General features: G+C 44.7%; 1 long non-coding RNA gene across 1 annotated transcript; it reads left to right on the plus strand.

Annotated features, from left to right (window-relative positions):
• The first annotated feature begins 529 nt into the window (after nucleotides 1-529).
• Nucleotides 530-11,601, plus strand: LOC149973265 (uncharacterized). The gene is made up of 5 exons (XR_016490383.1): nucleotides 530-2,720; nucleotides 2,831-2,875; nucleotides 2,967-3,078; nucleotides 8,711-8,749; nucleotides 11,501-11,601. It is a non-coding gene; the product is annotated as an uncharacterized LOC149973265 (long non-coding RNA).
• Nucleotides 11,602-21,264: the final 9,663 nt, after the last annotated feature.

Genomic DNA, 21,264 nt, shown 5'->3' on the forward strand with positions numbered 1-21,264 from the left:
AGATGACCCAGAACAGAAGGAGAGGACCAACAAGTGGAATTGGGACAGATGACCCAGAACAGAAGGAGATGACCAACAAGTGGAATTGGGACAGATGACCCAGAACAGAAGGAGATGACCAACAAGTGGAATGGGGACAGATGACCCAGAACAGAAGGAGCTGACCAACAAGTGGAATTGGGACAGATGACCCAGAACAGAAGGAGAGGACCAACAAGTGGAATTGGGACAGATGACCCAGAACAGAAGGAGGTGACTAACAAGTGGAATGGGGACAGATAGCCCAGAACAGAAGGAGATGACTAACAAGTGGAATGGGGACAGATGACCGAGAACAGAAGGAGTTGACCAACAAGTGGAATGGGGACAGATGACCCAGAACAGAAGGAGAGGACCAACAAGTGGAATTGGGACAGATAGCCCAGAACAGAAGGAGATGACTAACAAGTGGAATGGGGACAGATGACCGAGAACAGAAGGAGTTGACCAACAAGTGGAATGGGGACAGATGACCCAGAACAGAAGGAGTTGACCAACAAGTGGAATGGGGACAGATGACCCAGAACATAAGTAGTTGACCAACAAGTGGAATTGGGACAGAAGACCCAGAACAGAAGGAGATGACTAACAAGTGGAATGGGGACAGATGACCCAGAACAGAAGGAGTTGACCAACAAGTGGAATGGGGACAGATGACCAAGAACAGAAGGACATGACCAACAAGTGGAATTGGGACAGATTAACCAGAACAGAAGGAGTTGACCAACAAGTGGAATGGGGACAGATGACCCAGAACAGAAGGAGATGACCAACAAGTGGAATGGGGACAGATAGAACAGAAGGAGATGACCAACAAGTGGAATGGGGACAGATAGAACAGAAGGAGATGACCAACAAGTGGAATGGGGACAGATGAACCAGAACAGAAGGAGATGACCAACAAGTGGAATGGGGACAGATGACCCAGAACAGAAGGAGATGACTAACAAATGGAATGGGGACAGATGACCCAGAACAGAAGGAGTTGACCAACAAGTGGAATGGGGACAGATGACCCAGAACAGAAGTAGATGACCAACAAGTGGAATGGGGACAGATAGAACAGAAGGAGATGACCAACAAGTGGAATGGGGACAGATGACCCAGAACAGAAGGAGATGACCAACAAGTGGAATGGGGACAGATGACCCAGAACAGAAGGAGTTGACCAACAAGTGGAATGGGGACAGATGACCAGAACAGAAGGAGATGACCAACAAGTGGAATGGGGACAGATGACCCAGAACAGAAGGAGATGACCAACAAGTGGAATGGGGACAGATAGAACAGAAGGAGATGACCAACAAGTGGAATGGGGACAGATAGAACAGAAGGAGATGACCAACAAGTGGAATGGGGACAGATGACCCAGAACAGAAGGAGATGACCAACAAGTGGAATGGGGACAGATGACCCAGAACAGAAGGAGATGACTAACAAATGGAATGGGGACAGATGACCCAGAACAGAAGGAGATGACCAACAAGTGGAATGGGGACAGATGACCCAGAACAGAAGTAGATGACCAACAAGTGGAATGGGGACAGATAGAACAGAAGGAGATGACCAACAAGTGGAATGGGGACAGATGACCCAGAACAGAAGGAGATGACCAACAAGTGGAATGGGGACAGATGACCCAGAACAGAAGGAGTTGACCAACAAGTGGAATGGGGACAGATGACCCAGAACAGAAGGAGTTGACCAACAAGTGGAATGGGGACAGATGACCAGAACAGAAGGAGATGACCAACAAGTGGAATGGGGACAGATTAACCAGAACAGAAGGAGTTGACCAACAAGTAGAATTGGGACAGATGCCCAAGAACACAAGGAGATGATTAACAAGTAGAATTGGGACAGATGCGCCAGAACAGAAGGAGTTGACTAACAAGTAGAATTGGGACAGATAAACCAGAACAGAAGGAGATGACTAACAAGTGGAATGGGGACAGATTACCCAGAACAGAAGGAGATGAATAACAAGTGGAATGGGGACAGATGACCCAGAACAGAAGGAGATGACCAACAAGTGGAATGGGGACAGATAGAACAGAAGGAGATGACTAACAAGTGGAATGGGGACAGATTAACCAGGTCTCAACCTACATGCACATACACACTCTGTTGATGACAATGTTTATAAGATTAAGTTATTTCTCGATGTGTCGCAGGATGTAACTCTTGTGATTGTAATCAAGACTGTGGGTGTGTGTGCGTGCGTGCCTGTGTGTGTGCCATGCATACTTCCTGTATATACACCTCTAGCGTAGGTGAATTACACTACGTTTCCTCTGCTTGTGCATAGTACTCTGTGTAACATAACAGTTTCCTAACAATGCTATCTCAGCGAAGGGGGTATGATAACATTTACCAGTGTGTGCTGGGCCTTGGCATAAACAGCAGGCCTTGTGAATCCAGAGGATAACCAGACTCCTGGGCCTCGCCTGGCTCCGATAACGAGTGGAACTCTTCTCCCAACCTTAACATGCCCTCTTTCTGGATGGACCATGTACTTGACTTGGACTGAAGACTGGGAATCTTCCTTCCAGTGAAGATGTTATGCCAGGTTTTTCATTGGACATCAAAATGAATGTCCAATTGTCTATTCAACGGTCAACAACTCTGGAGAAAAGCTAGTGAGCTGCACAGACCATCCACCCGAGCATCTCTGCTATGTTGTAATTACATTATGTCTATTTTATGACTACATTATTATTATTATTATTATTATGATGTTATTATCAAAAGCAACTGTGACATATGTTCTTCTGTCTTGGGTTCTCTACAGATCTCCGTTTCAGGCCCACCTATACCCTCAAAAGGCTTTCTGGAGGTAAGTGGGTTTCGTTAATCATTCAGACTGGCAACCTAAGTGCAGTAAGACTGCAGTTTCCTTGCAAGACTCGACTTCCCATGATTCCCAGGTGCTGATTAGCCTACGGAACCCCTAACCATGGCAACGGTGAGGACGCTAGCGTTAAGAGTCCCTGGGGCCTCATCCAGGTTCCCCTCCACGTCAGAGACATACCTCAGACGGTAGGGAAAACACTGTGTGTGTGTGTGTGTGTGTGTCGTAACTGTTAATGAAGTAACTGACAATGTTTTTGTGGACACCTTTGGGAACTTTTGTGAAACATCACAGCAAAGCAGATTTTTTTTGTATAAATCCAACCTGGATGGTGTTCAGAGATAGATGGGAGGGGTTGAGTAGAGCTGAAGGGTGGGACTGGATGGTGTTCAGAGATAGATGGAAGGGGTTGAGTAGAGCTGAAGGATGGGACTGGATGGTGTTCAGCGATAGATGGGAGGGGTTGAGTGGAGCTGAAGGATGGGACTGGATGGTGTTCAGAGATAGATGGGAGGGGTTGAGTGTAGCTGAAGGATGGGACTGGATGGTGTTCAGAGATAGATGGAAGGGGTTGAGTGGAGCTGAAGGATGGGACTGGATGGTGTTCAGAGATAGATGGAAGGGGTTGAATGGAGCTGAAGGATGGGACTGGATGGTGTTCAAAGATAGATGGAAGGGGTTGAATGGAGCTGAAGGATGGGACTGGATGGTGTTCAGAGATAGATGGAAGGGGTTAAATGGAGCTGAAGGATGGGACTGGATGGTGTTCAGAGATAGATGGAAGGGGTTTAATGGAGCTGAAGGATGGGACTGGATGGTGTTCAGAGATAGATGGAAGGGGTTAAATGGAGCTGAAGGATGGGACTGGATGGTGTTCAGAGATAGATGGAAGGGGTTGAATGGAGCTGAAGGATGGGACTGGATGGTGTTCAAAGATAGATGGAAGGGGATGAGTGTAGCTGAAGGATGGGACTGGATGGTGTTCAGAGATAGATGGAAGGGGTTGAGTGGAGCTGAAGGATGGGACTGGATGGTGTTCAGAGATAGATGGAAGGGGTTGAATGGAGCTGAATGATGGGACTGGATGGTGTTCAGAGATAGATGGAAGGGGTTAAATGGAGCTGAAGGATGGGACTGGATGGTGTTCAGAGATAGATGGAAGGGGTTGAATGGAGCTGAAGGATGGGACTGGATGGTGTTCAAAGATAGATGGAAGGGGATGAGTGTAGCTGAAGGATGGGACTGGATGGTGTTCAGAGATAGATGGAAGGGGTTGAATGGAGCTGAAGGATGGGACTGGATGGTGTTCAGAGATAGATGGAAGGGGATGAGTGTAGCTGAAGGATGGGACTGGATGGTGTTCAGAGATAGATGGAAGGGGTTGAGTAGAGCTGAAGGATGGGACTGGATGGTGTTCAGAGATAGATGGGAGGGGTTGAGTGTAGCTGAAGGATGGGACTGGATGGTGTTCAGAGATAGATGGAAGGGGTTGAGTGGAGCTGAAGGATGGGACTGGATGGTGTTCAGAGATAGATGGAAGGGGTTGAGTGGAGCTGAAGGATGGGACTGGATGGTGTTCAGAGATAGATGGGAGGGGTTGAGTGTAGCTGAAGGATGGGACTGAAGGATGGGACTGGATGGTGTTCAGAGATAGATGGGAGGGGTTGAGTGTAGCTGAAGGATGGGACTGAAGGATGGGACTGGATGGTGTTCAGAGATAGATGGGAGGAGTTGAGTAGAGCTGAAGGATGGGACTGGATGGTGTTCAGAGATAGATGGGAGGGGTTGAGTAGAGCTGAAGGATGGGACTGGATGGTGTTCAGAGATAGATGGGAGGGGTTGAGTGTAGCTGAAGGATGGGACTGAAGGATGGGACTGGATGGTGTTCAGAGATAGATGGGAGGGGTTGAGTAGAGCTGAAGGATGGGACTGGATGGTGTTCAGAGATAGATGGGAGGGGTTGAGTAGAGCTGAAGGATGGGACTGGATGGTGTTCAGAGATAGATGGGAGGGGTTGAGTGTAGCTGAAGGATGGGACTGAAGGATGGGACTGGATGGTGTTCAGAGATAGATGGGAGGGGTTGAGTGTAGCTGAAGGATGGGACTGGATGGTGTTCAGAGATAGATGGGAGGGGTTGAGTGGAGCTGAAGGATGGGACTGGATGGTGTTCAGAGATAGATGGGAGGGGTTGAGTAGAGCTGAAGGATGGGACTGAAGGATGGGACTGGATGGTGTTCAGAGATAGATGGGAGGGGTTGAGTGTAGCTGAAGGATGGGACTGGATGGTGTTCAGAGATAGATGGGAGGGGTTGAGTGGAGCTGAAGGATGGGACTGGATGGTGTTCAGAGATAGATGGGAGGGGTTGAGTAGAGCTGAAGGATGGGACTGAAGGATGGGACTGGATGGTGTTCAGAGATAGATGGGAGGGGTTGAGTGTAGCTGAAGGATGGGACTGGATGGTGTTCAGAGATAGATGGGAGGGGTTGAGTGTAGCTGAAGGATGGGACTAAAAACAAACAAAATATAACTCATTTAAAATATACTGTCTGTGAAATGTACATAGTATGTATCAATTGGAATTGAAAGCCTAAGTATTGTTGTCCATTAGTTTACTCCAGTTAGGGAAAGGGTGGTAGGGTTAGGAGAACATAATAGAGTAGGAAAATGTTCAGTGCATTCAGAAAGTAATCAGACCCCTTGAATTTTTCCACATTTTGTTACGTTACAGCCTTATTCTAAAATGGATTAAATCATCTACACACAATACCCCATAATGACATCACAATACCCCATAATGACATCACAATACCGAATAATGACATCACAATACCCCATAATGACATCACAATACCGAATAATGACAAAGCGAAAACAGGTTTTTATGAATTTTTGCAAATGTATAAAAAATAAAAAACATAAATACCTTACTTACATAAGTATTCAGAACCTGTGCTATGAGACTCAAAATTGAGCTCAGGTGCTTCCGGTTTCCATTGGTCATCTTTGAGATGTTTCTACGACTTGATTGGAGTCCACCTTTGGTAAATTCAATTGATTGGACATGATTTGGAAAGGCACATACCTGTCTATATAAGGTCCCACAGTTGACAGTGCATGTCAGAGCAAAGACCAAGCCATGAGGTCGAAGGAATTGTCCGTAGAGCTCAGAGACAGGATTGTGTCGAGGCACAAATCTGGGGAAGGGTACCAAAACATTTCTGCAGCATTGAGGGTCCCCAAGAACACAGTGGCCTCCATCATTCCCAAATGGAAGAAGTTTGGAACCACCAAGACTCTTTATAGAGCTGGCCTCCCGGCCAAACTGAGCAATCGGGAGAGAAGGGTCTTGGTCAGGGAGGTGACCAACAAACTAATGGTCACTCTGACAGAGCTCCAGAGTTCTTCTGTGGAGATGGGAGAACCGTCCAGAAGGACAACCATCCCTGCAGCACTCCATCAATCTTTCCTTTATGATAGAGTGACCAGACGGAAGCCACTCCTAAGTAAAAGGCAGATGACAGCCCGCTTGGAGTTTGCCAAAAGGCACCTAAAAGGACTCTTAAACCATGATAAACAAGATTCTCTGGTCTGATGAAACCAAGATTGAACTCTTTGGCTTGAATGCCAAGCGTCACATCTGGAGGAAACCTGGCCCCATCCCTACAGTGAAGCACGGTGGTGACAGCATCATGCTGTGGGGATGTTTTTCAGCGGCAGGGACTGGGAAACTAGTCAGGACTGAGGGAAAGATGAATGGAGCAAAGTACAGAGGGATCCTTGATGAAAACCTGCTCCAGAGTGGTCAGACTGGGGTGAAAGTACACCTTCCAACAGGACAATGACCCTAAGCACACAACCAAGACAATGCAGGAGTTACGACTCTCGTTGGTAGAAGGAAGAGTGGACCAAAGCGCAGCGTGGTAAATGTTCATGATTCCTTTTATTCAAAAACCACTTAAACAAAATAACAAAGCGAAAACGAACAGTTCTGTCAGGCACAGACACTAAACAGAAAACAAGATCCCACAAAACCCAAAAGGTAAATGACAACTTATATATCATCCCCAATCAGAGACAACGATAGACAGCTGCCTCTGATTGGGAACCATGTTCGGCCAAAAACACAAAGAAATAGAAAACATAGATTTTCCCACCCGAGTCACACCCGTGACAGCAGGAGTGGCTTCGGGACAAGTCTCTGAACGTCCTTGAGTGGTCCAGCCAGAGCCCGGACTTGAACTTGATCAAACATCTCTGGAGAGACCTGAAAATGGCTGTCTCTGGAGAGACCTGAAAATGTCTCTCTGGAGAGACCTGAAAATGGCTGTCTCTGGAGAGACCTGAAAATAGCTGTCTCTGGAGAGACCTGAAAATGGCTGTGCGATGACTCTCCCCATCCAACCTGACAGAGCTTGAGAGGATCTGCAGAGAAGAATGAGAGAAACTCTGCAAATACAGGTGTGCCCAGCTTGTAGCATCATACGGAAGAAGACTCAAGGATGTAATCGCTGCCAAAAGGTGCTTCAGTAAAGTACTTAGTAAAGGGTCTGAAAAAACAGTTTTAGCTTTTGTCGTTATGGGTTATTGTGTGTAGATTGATGAGGAAAAATGTTTTATTCTTTCCGAATGCTCTGTATTTAATTAGTTTACTCAACCTGTACCATCTGTGTATGTCGACAACACTACGTGTGTGTGTGTTCATATATTTCTTCTGCCTCTGTAGAAGCATAATTCATGAGACATCCTATATCCCCTTAGGGGGGCAGGAACTATTTTACATTCATACACTGCATTTAATGGATGGGAGCAGTATCCTTTATGACCTACTCGTGGTCCCAGATGGTGTTCAGTATGTTTCAATGATGTTGACTCTATTTTAATGTTTTGTCCCCTCCATAGAGAGGCCTATTCAGAGCTGAGCCTGACCACGGGGCAGCTGGGAATTGACGACCAGACACACACACATATATATATATATATATATATATATATATATTTGAGCTAGCGCTCTGTGTCATGATGAAAATACATACTTTTCGGCTTGTTAACAAGCTTGAAATGGAGAATTTGGGATCATTTACCGGTAACTCATATTCCATGTACAGTTGGGAGAACTTCTGTTTTTACAGTAAATCAGTCAAAATCATCAGACTTTTTAAACATTTTTATCTAGCTAATACAGAAATAAAGTTGTATTAAGAAAGACCTGCTCAGTTGATATCTTATCAGTTTGTGTCACTCTTCCGGCCGTCCTTCCTCTCTCGTACAATATCTGTGTGTCTAAGAAGGATTTAAATAGCATCGTATTCTGAGCTTTCTGGGGGGGGGGGGGGGGGGTTCCGTTTTTTTTCTGGAGGGGGGGGGGGATCGGAAAAGAATGTTTCTTCCAATGTAATTGCCAATCCCCCATATTTTTGGGGTAAATATATATATCCATACACGCATGCATATATATACACATATATACATACACATACCTATATAGACATACTTTTAAAAAATAATATACCTTTATTATTATTCCCCACAAACCCCATTATTCCCCATTATTCCCCATAAACACTTCTGCTTCTACCTTCAATCCATCTTAAGGATCTCTTATATCTTATATACATCTTATACACACTCTACAGACACAGTCTACTTTACAATAGTTCTCTCTTGTTTGTTCTTAGTCCTTCCTCTATTTCTGATGTTTTCTGAGCTTTCTGTTTGCAAATCCTTCTGATGCAGTAGTCGGTTCTGGAAACGGATCCACTTCAGGCTGAAGTTTAAATTATATATTTTTGTTGTCTCTCTCTTTCTGATCACCGGGCAGATTTCTTTGAAAGTGAACATTCTTGCACCGGGAAGAAAGGTAAGATAGATATATATAGATGGTTCATTTTGGGGATTTAATAGTGTGTGTCTCTCTTGTTGTGTTGTTGTAACAGCCAGTTGGTCCTCTCTGGAACTTGTCTTCCTGACATGAACGTGGGACGTTTGGAGACGACATACACACACACACACACTCCCCTCTCCCCCTCCCTTGGGAAACCCTAAAGTTAGCTCCTGCCATAACTAATCCTCTCCTTCATCCTCTCAGGTAGCTCAGTCTCTCTTCCACTTGTCCAAATAGACGAGAGGTGCACTTTTACCCCCTACCCCGCCCATGTACGCTGTACCTGACCTGGGGACACATAATAACACAGGGACCCGTAGTGTATACATCCCCTTAGCGCGCCGTCTCTTCTACATGGGTAGGAATGTATTTTAACACCCCATTGGCCAAGTGAGGAGAGAACTCTAAAGGCAGATAAAACAGGAAGAGGAGGGTAGAATGTTTATGTTGGAGTGTTATTGGCTAAACGACACCTGGACTGAGTGAAGTCAAGGGCCGTGTGTGTTTGGGTCCTGTCTTAGTGTTTGGGACATGTCCTACTCTCTCTGTGTTGTATTGATGTCTGTCCTACTCTCTCTCTCTCTCTCTCTCTCTCTCTCTCTCTCTCTCTCTCTCTCTCTCTCTCTCTCTGTGTGTTGTATTGATGTCTGTCCTATTCTCTCTCTCTGTGTTGTATTGATGTCTGTCCTACTCTCTGTGTTGTATTGATGTCTGTCCTACTCTCTCTGTGTTGTATTGATGTCTGTCCTACTCTCTCTGTGTTGTATTGATGTCTGTCCTATTCTCTGTGTTGTATTGATGTCTGTCCTACTCTCTCTGTGTTGTATTGATGTCTGTCCTACTCTCTGTGTTGTATTGATGTCTGTCCTATTCTCTCTCTCTGTGTTGTATTGATGTCTGTCCTACTCTCTCTGTGTTGTATTGATGTCTGTCCTATTCTCTGTGTTGTATTGATGTCTGTCCTACTCTCTCTGTGTTGTATTGATGTCTGTCCTATTCTCTGTGTTGTATTGATGTCTGTCCTACTCTCTCTGTGTTGTATTGATGTCTGTCCTACTCTCTCTGTGTTGTATTGATGTCTGTCCTATTCTCTGTGTTGTATTGATGTCTGTCCTACTCTCTCTGTGTTGTATTGATGTCTGTCCTACTCTCTGTGTGTTGTATTGATGTCTGTCCTACTCTCTCTGTGTTGTATTGATGTCTGTCCTACTCTCTCTCTCTGTGTTGTATTGATGTCTGTCCTACTCTCTCTCTCTGTGTTGTATTGATGTCTGTCCTACTCTCTCTGTGTTGTATTGATGTCTGTCCTACTCTCTCTCTCTGTGTTGTATTGATGTCTGTCCTACTCTCTCTGTGTTGTATTGATGTCTGTCCTATTCTCTCTCTCTGTGTTGTATTGATGTCTGTCCTACTCTCTCTGTGTTGTATTGATGTCTGTCCTACTCTCTGTGTGTTGTATTGATGTCTGTCCTACTCTCTCTCTCTGTGTTGTATTGATGTCTGTCTTACTCTCTCTCTCTCTCTGTGTTGTATTGATGTCTGTCCTACTCTCTCTCTGTGTTGTATTGATGTCTGTCCTACTCTCTCTGTGTTGTATTGATGTCTGTCCTACTCTCTCTCTCTGTGTTGTATTAATGTCTGTCCTACTCTCTCTGTGTTGTATTGATGTCTGTCCTGCTCTCTCTCTCTCTGTGTTGTATTGATGACTGTCCTATTCTCTCTCTCTGTGTTGTATTGATGTCTGTCCTACTCTCTCTCTGTGTTGTATTGATGACTGTCCTACTCTCTCTCTCTGTGTTGTATTGATGTCTGTCCTACTCTCTCTCTCTGTGTTGTATTGATGTCTGTCCTACTCTCTCTCTCTGTGTTGTATTGATGTCTGTCCTACTCTCTCTCTCTGTGTTGTATTGATGTCTGTCCTACTCTCTCTCTCTGTGTTGTATTGATGTCTGTCCTACTCTCTCTCTGTGTTGTATTGATGTCTGTCCTACTCTCTCTCTCTGTGTTGTATTGATGTCTGTCCTACTCTCTCTCTCTGTGTTGTATTGATGTCTGTCCTACTCTCTCTCTCTGTGTTGTATTGATGACTGTCCTATTCTCTCTCTCTGTGTTGTATTGATGTCTGTCCTACTCTCTCTCTGTGTTTTATTGATGACTGTCCTACTCTCTCTCTCTGTGTTGTATTGATGTCTGTCCTACTCTCTCTCTCTGTGTTGTATTGATGTCTGTCCTACTCTCTCTCTCTGTGTTGTATTGATGTCTGTCTTACTCTCTCTCTCTCTGTGTTGTATTGATGTCTGTCCTACTCTCTCTCTCTCTGTGTTGTATTGATGTCTGTCTTACTCTCTCTCTCTCTATGTTGTATTGATGTCTGTCTTACTCTCTCTCTCTCTGTGTTGTATTGATGTCTGTCTTACTCTCTCTCTCTCTCTGTTGTATTGATGTCTGTCCTACTCTCTCTCTCTCTGTGTTGTATTGATGTCTGTCCTACTCTGTGTTATATTGATGTCTGTCCTACTCTCTCTCTCTCTCTCTCTCTCTCTCTCTCTCTCTCTCTCTCTCTCTCTCTCTCTCTCTCTGTGTGTTGTATTGATGTCTGTCCTATTCTCTCTCTCTGTGTTGTATTGATGTCTGTCCTATTCTCTCTCTCTGTGTTGTATTGATGTCTGTCCTACTCTCTCTGTGTTTTATTGATGTCTGTCCTACTCTCTCTGTGTGCTGTTCCAGTGTTAAGTGAGCAGGACAGTGCAGCTGCCCAGCTGTACGAGCTGACCTCTGGACTCTCATCTTCATCTCTACCACTGAGCCTAAGGTAACACACATACACACATACACACATAAACACACAGACTAACTGGTCAGCAGTGTTTTGTAAATTGTCCGTATCATTATGTCAATGTTAAAGAGAATGATGTTGATCCTGTTATTGCGGGTTTTCCCTCAGTCTGCTTGTGTTTGGTATGAATCTGCCAGGCAAACACAGATGCTGTGGTTCCCAAGATCTGTGTTTTCTACCCTCTCGTTCACTCTCTGGACCCTCTTCAGTGTTACACATTCTTACAGTCACTTTGGCACTAATTTCAGAAACGTGTGGTCATTTTTCAAAACTCTAGACACAAAAAAACTCAAAACAGTCATGACGTGTAACACAGGCTGTCCAATGTTAAAAACATTGCATTGTGTATTCACAGCTTTAAAGAAACGTTGCAATTGCAGAATCACTGATTCAAATAACTAATTTATCATGAAATGCCATAGGAACATTCATTTAGATCACCCTTGTCCTCTACCACATTCCCCCACACCTCTCAAACGAGGCCCACGACCACCTCTCAGAAGGGGTGCTTGTCCTCTACCACGTTCCCCCACACCTCTCAAACGAGGCCCACGACCACCTCTCAGAAGGGGTGCTTGTCCTCTACCACGTTCCCCCCACACCTCTCAAACGAGGCCCACGACCACCTCTCAGAAGGGGTGCTTGTCCTCTACCACGTTCCCCCACACCTCTCAAACGAGGCCCACGACCACCTCTCAGAAGGGGTGCTTGTCCTCTACCACGTTCCCCCACACCTCTCAAACGAGGCCCACGACCACCTCTCAGAAGGGGTGCTTGTCCTCTACCACGTTCCCCCACACCTCTCAAACGAGGCCCACGACCACCTCTCAGAAGGGGTGCTTGTCCTCTACCACGTTCCCCCCACACCTCTCAAACGAGGCCCACGACCACCTCTCAGAAGGGGTGCTTGTCCTCTACCACGTTCCCCCACACCTCTCAAACGAGGCCCACGACCACCTCTCAGAAGGGGTGCTTGTCCTCTACCACGTTCCCCCACACCTCTCAAACGAGGCCCACGACCACCTCTCAGAAGGGGTGCTTGTCCTCTACCACGTTCCCCCACACCTCTCAAACGAGGCCCACGACCACCTCTCAGAAGGGGTGCTTGTCCTCTACCACGTTCCCCCACACCTCTCAAACGAGGCCCACGACCACCTCTCAGAAGGGGTGCTTGTCCTCTACCACGTTCCCCCACACCTCTCAAACGAGGCCCACGACCACCTCTCAGAAGGGGTGCTTGTCCTCTACCACGTTCCCCACACCTCTCAAACGAGGCCCACGACCACCTCTCAGAAGGGGTGCTTGTCCTCTACCACGTTCCCCCACACCTCTCAAACGAGGCCCACGGCCACCTCTCAGAAGGGGTGCTTGTCCTCTACCACATTCCCCCACACCTCTCAAACGAGGCCCACGACCACCTCTCAGAAGGGGTGCTTGTCCTCTACCACGTTCCCCACACCTCTCAAACGAGGCCCACGACCACCTCTCAGAAGGGGTGCTTGTCCTCTACAGCGTTCCCCCACACCTCTCAAACGAGGCCCACGACCACCTCTCAGAAGGGGTGCTTGTCCTCTACCACGTTCCCCCACACCTCTCAAACGAGGCCCACGACCACCTCTCAGAAGGGGTGCTTGTCCTCTACCACGTTCCCCCCACACCTCTCAAACGAGGCCCACGACCACCTCTCAGAAGGGGTGCTTGTCCTCTACCACGTTCCCCCCACACCTCTCAAACGAGGCCCACGACCACCTCTCAGAAGGGGTGCTTGTCCTCTACCACGTTCCCCCACACCTCTCAAACGAGGCCCACGACCACCTCTCAGAAGGGGTGCTTGTCCTCTACCACGTTCCCCCACACCTCTCAAACGAGGCCCACGACCACCTCTCAGAAGGGGTGCTTGTCCTCTACCACGTTCCCCCCACACCTCTCAAATCTAGTTCAATAAACAAACAATCTTCGCTTTATGTGTATTGTATCCAAACAATTGGAAAAAGTGTTTGAGTTTTGAGAAATGGGAATTTTGATCATAGTTTGTGAGTTTTGTGTCTGGAGTTTTGAAAAATGACATCAAGGTTCTGAAATTGGTGTCGAAGTGATTTGTAAAAAAAACTGTAATGACAGTGGTGGAAAAAATACCTAATTTTCATACTTGAGTAAAAGTAAAGATACCTTAATAGAAAGTGAAAGTCACCCAGTAAAATACTACTTGAGTAAAAGTAAAGATACCTTAATAGAAAGTGAAAGTCACCCAGTAAAATACTACTTGAGTAAAAGTAAAGATACCTTAATAGAAAGTGAAAGTCACCCAGTAAAATACTACTTGAGTAAAAGTAAAGATACCTTAATAGAAAGTGAAAGTCACCCAGTAAAATACTACTTGAGTAAAAGTTTTAAAGTTTTTGGTTTTAAATATACTGAAGTATCAAAACAAAATGAGTATATCAAACATTAAGAACACCTGCTCTTTCCATGAGATAGACTGAACAGGTCAATCCAGGCGAAAGCTATGATCCCTTACTGATGTCACTTGTTAAATCCACTTCAGTCAGTGTAGATGAAGGGGAGGAGACAGGTTAAAGAAGGATTTTAAAGCCTTGAGACAATTGAGACGTGGATTGTGTACTTTGCGTTCGGAAAGTATTCAGACCCCTTCACTTTTTCAACATTTTGTTACGTTACAGCCTTATTCCACAATGGATTAAATAAAACATTTTCCTCATCAATGTACACATTATACCCCATAATGACAAAGAGAAAACAGGTTTTTAGAATATTTTGCAAATGTATTAAATATAAAAAACAGAAATACTTTATTTATTTAAGTATTCAGACCCTTTGCAATGAGACTCGAAATTGAGCTCAGGTTTATCCTGTTTCCATTGATCATCCTTGAGATGTTTCTACGACGTGGCGACAAGTCTCTGAACGCCCTTGAGTGACCCAGTCAGAGCCCGGACTTGAACTTGTTCAAACATTTCTGGAGAGACCTGAAAATAGCTGTGCAGTGACGATCCCCATCCAACCTGACAGAGCTTGAGAGGATATGCAGAGAAGAATGGGAGAAACTCCCCAAATACAGGTGTGCCAAACTTGTAGCTTCATGCCCAAGAAGACTGGGGTTATATCCTGCCTGGTTGGCCCTGTCAAGGGGTATCGTCGGATGGGGCCACAGTGTCTCCTGACCCCTCTTGTCTCAGCCTCCAGTAATTATACTGCAATAGTTTATGTGTCGGGGGGCTGGGGTCAGGCTGTTATATCTGGTGTAATTCTCCTGTCTTATCTGGTGTCCTGTGTGAATTTAAGTATGCTCTCTCTAATTCTCTCTTTCTCTCTTTCTTTCTTTCTCTTTCTCGGAGGACCTGAACCCTATGACCATTCCTCAGGACTACCTGGCCTGATGACTCCTTGCTGTCGCCTGTCCACCTGGTCGTGCTGCTGCTCCAGTTTCAACTGTTCTGCCTGCGGCTATTGAACCCTGACTAGTTCACCGGACGTGCTACCTTGTCCTGAACCTGCTGTTTTCGACTCTCTCTACCGCACCTGCTGTCTCTAACTCTGAATGATCGGCTATAAAAAGCCAATTGACGTTTACTCCTGAGGTGCTCACCTGTTGCATCCTCGACAACCACTGTGATTATTATTATTTGACCCTGCTGGTCATCTATGAACGTTTGAACATCTTGGCCATGTTCTGTTATAATCTCCACCCGGTACAGCCAGAAGAGGACTGGCCACCCCTCAGAGCCTGTTTCCTCTCTACCCGGCATAGCCAGAAGAGGACTGGCCACCCCTCAGAGCCTGGTTCCTCTCTAGGTTTCTTCCTAGGTTCTCTTATCTCCACCCTGCACAGCCAGAAGAGGACTGACCACCCCTCATAGCCTGGTTCCTCTCTACCCGGCACAGCCAGAAGAGGACTGACCACCCCTCATAGCTTGGTTCCTCTCTAGGTTTCTTCCTAGTTTCTCTTATCTCCACCCTGCACAGCCAGAAGAGGACTGGCCACCCCTCATAGCCTGGTTCCTCTCTAGGTTTCTTCCTAGGTTCTCTTATCTCCACCCTGCACAGCCAGAAGAGGACTGGCCACCCCTCATAGACTGGTTCCTCTCTACCCGGCACAGCCAGAAGAGGACTGACCACCCCTCATAGCCTGGTTCCTCTCTAGGTTTCTTCCTAGGTTTTGGCCTTTCTAGGGAGTTTTTCCTAGCCGCTGTGCTTCTACACCTGCATTGCTTGCTGTTTCCCGTTTTGGGCTGGGCTTCTGTATAAGCAGTTTGTGATAGAGGTAGAGAGGACCTGTTTTCGGGAGGAGGAGCATTCTGGTAGAGAGGAACTGTTTTAGGGGGGGGCATCAATGCTCTAGAGGAGATCTGCATGGAGGAATGGGCCAAAATACCAGCAACAGTGTGTGAAAACCTTGTGAAGACTTACAGAAAACGTTTGACCTCTGTCATTGCCAACAAAGGGTATATAACAAAGTAATGAGATAAACTTTTGTTATTGACCAAATACTTATTTTCCAACATATTTTGCAAATAAATTCATTAAAAATCCTACAATGTGATTTTCTGGATTTTTTTCTTCTCATTTTGTCTGTCATAGTTGAGGTGTACCTATGATGAAAATTACAGGCCTCTCTCATCTTTTTAAGTGGGAGAACTTGCACAATTGGTGGCCGACTAAATACTTTTTTGCCCCACTGTAACTACTGTCTATACACACCATCCTATATAACTACTGTCCATACTGTCTATACACACCATCCTATATAACTACTGTCTATACTGTCTGTACACACCATCCTATATAACTACTGTCTATACACACCATCCTGTATAACTACTGTCTATACTGTCTATACACACCATCCTTTATAACTACTGTCCATACTGTATATACACACCATCCTATATAACTACTGTCTATACACACCATCCTGTATAACTACTGTCTATACACACCATCCTATATAACTACTGTCTATACACACCATCCTATATAACTACTGTATATACACACCATCCTATATAACTACTGTCTATACACACCCTCCTATATAACTACTGTCTATACTGTCTATACACACCATCCTATATAACTACTGTCCATACTGTCTATACACACCATCCTATATAACTACTGTCTATACACACCATCCTATATAACTACTGTCTATACACACCCTCCTATATAACTACTGTCTATACTGTCTATACACACCATCCTGTATAACTACTGTCTATACTGTCTATACACACCATCCTATATAACTACTGTCCACACTGTCTATACACACCATCCTATATAACTACTGTCTATACACACCCTCCTATATAACTACTGTCTATACTGTCTATACACACCCTCCTATATAACTACTGTCTATACTGTTTATACACACCATCCTATATAACTACTGTCTATACACACCATCCTATATATCTACTGTCTATACTGTCTATACACACCCTCCTATATAACTACTGTCTATACTGTTTATACACACCATCCTATATAACTACTGTCTATACACACCATCCTATATAACTACTGTCTATACACACCCTCCTATATAACTACTGTCTATACTGTCTATACACACCCTCCTATATAACTACTGTCTATACTGTCTATACACACCCTCCTATATAACTACTTTCTATACTGTTTATACACACCATCCTATACAACTACTGTCTATACACACCATCCTATATATCTACTGTCTATACACACTATCCTATAAAACTATAGTCTATAACGTCTATACACACCATAGTATATATATATATATTCTGGACTCTGACATTACTATTATTATTATTATTTTAATATTTATATATTTCTTAATTCCTTTCTTTACATGTGCGTGTATTGTTTTGTATTGTTAGGTATTACTCTACTGTTGGAGCTAGAAACACAAGCGTTTCGCTAGAACAACGATTACGTTTGCAAAGAAACGTGTACTCGACCAATACATTAGCTTTGATTTGACACACACACACACACATTTCACTTGGACATCATGGGTTATTGTGTGGAGGCCGGGGACACAAAAGCTAAATGGTTTAATTCAGGCTGTAGCACAACAAAATGTGGAAAAAGTCAAAAGGGCGTGAAAACGTTTTGTTTATAGATTCTAATATGTTTATGAACGTTACCACCTGTTTATAGATTCTAATATGTTTATGAACGTTACCACCTGTTTATAGATTCTAATATGTTTATGAACGTTACCACCTACGTAGCTTCAAATAGGCTCTCCAGTTTTTAAAAAATAAAGTAAGGGTTGCATGCATCAATATTTTGGAAGCCTTGCAGTTGATTGAACCATCATAGACCTTAGACAATGTTTCACATACAGTACATGTAGATATGCACATACATCTTTCATTATACTGAACGTCATAGGCCTAGTTCACCGGACAGGTTTCTCCAGTTGGATGCCATCCCTGGGCCATAATAAATTAGCTCGGATTGTGTTTACCCCCATCCTGCCGTAACTCGTCCCGGGGCGCTGTGACCGCCAACGTAATCAAAACGGGTGCGATTTAGCAAAGTTAGCTCAAACAAGAGGGCCAGCTCCCTGTGTGGCAAATGGCCTTACCCCCCGTGTTTGTATAACCCAGGGAAGGGACCTCCGCCTTGCCGCAGGCCTGATCAAAAAAGGTTCCCTGCCGTAGCAAGATTGATCCCCGAGGAGATTATAGGGATCCAGAGGAGGTCTGGAGAGTCTCCCCTTCCCCAGGTTTGACAGTAGGATAAACAGAGTTACGTTCAGGAGAGAGAGCTACCCATACTCTATGTGTACCACTGTCTGGAGTCTAGTGTGATATGGAGCTCTTGTATGACATGGAAGGACACTCAGGATATTGTGTCAATGCACAGAGCTTTATGTTACTAGAGTATAACCTAGACATCTTCAAGGACAGCCTCCAGGTTGTATTAACCAATCACCACCATCCTCTTAAACAGAACACGCCCACTATGTCCCAGACATATCAACCATCCATCAAATCTCATTCCCAGTTGGTGACACACTGTATGCATCCCCCAGTCCTTCGTGTTAGTAAGGGTAATTGTTGTCTAGCGCAGACAGGCTAATGGATGGACACCTTTAAGGGTCCTCGCCCATGAGACAGGGCTTTCCACGGGGTGATGGATGGAGGTGGTGGTGGACGGCCATTCCTCACCCACTATGTATGGCATAGCCTCCTTATGTACAGTGAGGCACAGAGGCAGCTGTATGTATTCTCAATGTCCCTAAGGTACTGTAAATCAAGCATGACAAAGCAGTTAAGTTGGAATCTCAAGGGCTGAAACGTCAATCCGAAGACTTACGCAAATATTTGTTGTGGATATATTTGCCATCTCATCCAAAGGACGGGGAGGAAAGTTCATGTGAAAGTTTGAGTTACAATTATTTTTTTTAAATGAAATTACAAATAAATGATATTGATAAATGTCTTTGTTAGTCTGTAAATGGAAATTACCCTCATATCTAAGACAGTAAAAGAAGATTTGTTAATGTTAATTTGTTAATTTGTTAATGTTTTAAAGGAAATGTTAATGTCTCAAATCGACGATATCAAGAAGATTTTAAAATCTCATCGTTGTGTTTTGAATGTCTGGGAAGCCCTACCTTTTGACTCAGACGAGAAACCCGAACCCCATCTCAACTTTCCTCCCCACCGTTCTCTCATTTCCAAAAGTGCTTAAAGTCTGTCAGAGTTCAAGTTGTATTTCTTTTTTTCCTCCCTGTCTTCTGTCCCCTCGTTCTTTTATGATAGCTCATCTCAGACCGGAGACATGTCTGATGTTAACTATGTGAAGAGAAGTGTCAAAGTACTTCCCCTTGTACTAACCTTGTCTCCTTGTCTGAATAAATCACTGTCAGGTCAATGTCAACGAGCACATAAATAACAAAATACACAAGGTGATTTAACGTCATCAGACAGTAGGCTTACTTCAGTAGATTCAGATAGATTATTGTATTATCAGAGGGAAAACATGGAATGAATGCTGCCATCTTGAATTCAGCGGAGGCTGCTGAGGGGAGGACGGCACATAATGGCTGGAACGGAGTGAATGGAACGGCATCAAACACATTGAAACCATGGAAACCATGTGTTTGATGTATTTGATACTGTTTTTTTTCTTCTCATCATCAGCTATGTTCAAAAATATAAAAGAAAGGCCTCCCGGGTGGCGCAGTGGTTAAGGGCGCTGTACTGCAGCGCCAGCTGTGCCATCAGAGTCCCTGGGTTCGCGCTCTGTCGTAACCGGTCGCGACCGGGAGGTCCGTGGGGCGACGCACAATTGGCCTAGCGTCGTCCGGGTTACGGAGGGATTGGTCGGTAGGGATCTCCTTGTCTCATCGCGCACCAGCGACTCCTGTGGCGGGCCGGGCGCAGTGCACGCTAGCCAAGGTTGCCAGGTGCACGGTGTAGCCTCCGACACATTGGTGCAGCTGTGTTAAGAAGCAGTGCGGCTGGTTGGGTTGTGTAGCGGAGGACGCATGACATTCAGCCTTCGTCTCTCCCGAGCCCGTACGGGAGTTATAGCAATGAAACAAGATAGTAGCTACTACAACAATTGGATACCATGAAATTGGGGAGAAAAAGGGGTAAAATATATATATATATATATATATAGGGTAAAACAAATGTTATATATATAAAATAATATAAATAACAAAAATATGAACGCAGCATGTAAAGTGTTGGTTTCATGAGGTGAAATTAAAGTTTTGTGCAGAAATTTGTTTAGTGAACATTTGTTTAGAAATTTGTTTAAATTTGTTTTGTTTTACCCTTTTCCAAGATAATCCATCCACCTGACAGGTGTGGCATATCAAGAAGCTGATTAAATGACATGGTCATTACACAGGTGCACCTTGTGCTCTCTCTCTCTTTCTCTCTCTCTCTCTCTCTCTGTCTCTCTCCCACTTTACTCGTTCTCTGCTTCCCTCTTTCTCTCTATCAAACACTCAGCAGTATGACTCTGTACCATTACCATGTTTTTGTAACACTAGACATGAGTAAACACATCCATACAGTAGCTGGAGTGTTATCTATGTAGGGGGTGTTAGAGCATATACATAATGGTTATAATAATAACATGGGCATGTATATTAATACCACTAGACTAAACTACTCCCTCTCCTACATACACAACCTTCCATTCTAACACATACAGTTTTAGAAAACAGGGCTCTAAATGGGTTCTATGGCTGTCTCCACAGAAGAACTCTTCTTGGTCCCCTTTTGGGTTCCATGTGGAATCCTCTGGAAAGGGTTCCACATGGAACCCAAAAGAGTTCTACTTGGAACCAAAAGGGTTTTTACCTGGAACCAAAAAGGGTTCTTTAAAGGGTCCCCTATGGGGACAGCCAAAGAACTCTTTTAAGTTCTATTTGACAGTTTTCCCCAGAGTGTATAGTTACTCACACACTTGTACAGCTGCAGGATCTTAATTTGAGCCAGTTTGCTACAACAGGATTTGTTTACTCTGTTTCAGTGAAAGATAGTGGACTATTTCGCCGAATCTTGCTAGCGGTTCACTGAGTGGCGGTGGCACGAAAGGTTACGCCATCTCTCTATGGTGGCTTATCAGCTCGGCCCAGGTGTGACCCGATAAACCACAACATCATCAATAT

Source organism: Oncorhynchus mykiss, chromosome 21 (genome assembly GCF_057628025.1).
Source record: "Oncorhynchus mykiss isolate SJ-2025 chromosome 21, ASM5762802v1, whole genome shotgun sequence".
NCBI classification, from domain to species: Eukaryota; Metazoa; Chordata; class Actinopteri; order Salmoniformes; family Salmonidae; genus Oncorhynchus; species Oncorhynchus mykiss.